Here is a 2434-nt window from a genome sequence, read left to right on the forward strand (position 1 = left end):
TCCTCCCCCCACCCCACTCCTTTTATTCCTAAATCTAACCACCACTCAGACCAAAGCACAATAAAGCCTTTGTGTTTTGAAAATAGAGACACTCTAGGGTGGGGTCAATGGTGTGGATGTGTGTTCTAGAATAGTGGTAGGTGGTCAAAGATTGGGAGTCCGGAATAGAGTAGGCAAGATCTTTTAAGCAAGAAGGAAGGAAGAAAGAAGCAAAGGTACTGTTATTTCTGCTTGGAATCACTCTATTTTGGTCACCAGTTCTGCCAGGGTCAGGCTAGCTGCAACTGGCAGGTGCTAAAGGACTCAGAAAGCCACAGACAACCAAGAGATAGTAATGTACATACAGAATAAATAACAGTGAGGATGCCCCTCCTGTGTAAGGACACTCCCCAGGCCTGCACTCCCCAGAAATTCAGAGGCAAGGACAGACTTACCCCTAGTGTGATTCCACTGGCAATTCAGGGTTTAGACCAGAGACTGTTCTGACTCCTTTCTTTCAAGGAACACACCTGGAAAAGAGTATCTCAGGAGAGTCAACTTTCACTGCACAAGAGAGAAATTACCTTTGAGAAACCAAACAGGAACACAAGAGACATTTCTTATGCACTGAACTTCATCAAGCCAACACTTTAGATTCTAGAAACACCCCTTAATAAGAGTGGGACTGGGGAGTGGAAGGCTGCTGGCGAATGCATCAGCAAATTTGTCTTTTAAAGAGATGAATTGCGTTAGGACACTAGTGCCTGATCTAGCGGTTTGTTATCAGAGTGGGTGGATGTAACTATCACTTTTTGCTTCCAACTGACCTCATCTGTAATGTTCCTATATGACTGGAGATTTATTACAATAGAATCTCATTGAAATTAATTGATTCTATTATTGGAAAGCCCAATGCTGGCAACAAGACCTAGTAAAGCAAGGTAGTTTCCTTCAGAGTCCTTTGACTGCTCTAAAGTTGGGACTAGCAGGCAAATATGTTGGCTGGCATGATTCTCCACTGCAGTTACCCAGAACCCCAGGAGAACTTCCTCTGGATGTATAAAAACCATTAGTGTCTGGTTCTCTGGATGGAGGTTTGCTCATGCCTATTAAAATATTTGCTTTGCTAAGAGCAGAGAGCTTTTAAAAGGTAGGAATTTCCTCCTACAACTAGCAGGAAACAAGGTTGGCTTGTGTAATACCTAATACAGCTAGGAAGGTGACAAAAACAGGACAGTGCTTGAGAACACAGAAGATAGAGCAGTCCTGACAGGAGGCAGTGATCCAGACAGGAGGGGCTATTGTGAATTCAAAGCCTTGTTCTGGAGGGGTTTAAGGTGTAAGACGAATCTGCACGGAGCATACTAGCTCTCATGCTCTGGACTCTGTCCCCAACACCTGCTGCTTTATATCCTTCTTTTCCTCTGTCCCTTATTCTGATAAAATTTTCCTGCATGTTGTGCCATCCTGTCACTATCCCAGGCTCTGCTGCCCCTCGGACCTCTCACAAAGCTGAGGCATGCAGACTTAATGTTATTCCTCATTACCATTCCGAATTTTCCATTGCCCTCCACAATCTCAGCTGCTGTTATATTCTTGGCACCTGTGTAAGTGGACTCAGGTTTTGCTTTTCTGATTTTCTATTGTCTGTTTATTAGGCAGCCCCTTTGTGAACCCAGCAGCTCACACTTTCCTGAGATGCCAAGTGTAAAATTAATATCGACTAAAAATCTGGGCACTTCTTTCTGGACTCAGAGCAGTTTTTTGAGTTAATGGGAAAGCTATAGTATTTCACACCCATCATCAGCTTTCTAAAACCCCTGAGAGCATGTGGCTCATTTATAACTGCAGCATTAACTCTTAATGGGCCTTGTCTTTTTATTGGTGGTCAGGTGTTTCTTGCAGCCAGCTCAGTACTCAGACCGCTGTAGGCTGTTTCTGGGAAGCTTCCAAGAGTTATTACAGTCTCCCTCAGGCTGTTGTCATTTGCAAATCAGCCATCAGGAGGTGCCAGTGGATCAAGTACCTGTCTCTTATAGATTCCCAATCCCAGGCCCACCCCTCCACAAGGCTCCTCAGCTGCACAGGCAGGTGAAGCCAAAGGCTGATCCTCAGCACAACTGTTTAATGATAGCTTTGTTGTTGTCAAGCTGATGCAGGTGAAAAGTCCTGGCCTGCCATCCAAGTCTATTTACCCATGTAACAGATGTCACGCAAAGACCAGCTGTGCATGCTTTGTCTGCTCTTCCTGCCAAAAGTCTTCCAACCTGATGCGGAGGACCCAGATCTAAGGTGAGGGAGCCAATCAGTCTTCGGGCCCTATGCCAGCCTTGATTTCCCTGCTGAGAGTACTACAAAGGGGCCGGGGGGGAGGAAAGAGTGCCAACTGTGTTATCTAGTGCAGTAGGTCTCAAGTTTTTTTGTACCAGGACCCATTTGTAAACATCAATGGCCA

General features: G+C 45.2%; 1 protein-coding gene across 2 annotated transcripts in view; it reads right to left on the minus strand.

The window, feature by feature from the left end:
- LOC109289207 (high mobility group protein HMGI-C-like) overlaps positions 1–512 on the minus strand; it is a 42948-nt gene extending 42436 nt beyond the window's left edge. For both annotated transcript variants that reach the window (XM_019505182.1, XM_019505180.1), the window contains exon 1: positions 435–512. The gene's annotated coding sequence lies outside the window, so the exon portion shown is untranslated. The remainder of the gene's footprint in view (positions 1–434) is intronic.
- Positions 513–2434: the final 1922 nt, after the last annotated feature.

Source organism: Gavialis gangeticus, unplaced genomic scaffold (assembly GCF_001723915.1).
Source record: "Gavialis gangeticus isolate Ggan-Ray unplaced genomic scaffold, GavGan_comp1, whole genome shotgun sequence".
Taxonomy (NCBI): Eukaryota; Metazoa; Chordata; order Crocodylia; family Gavialidae; genus Gavialis; species Gavialis gangeticus.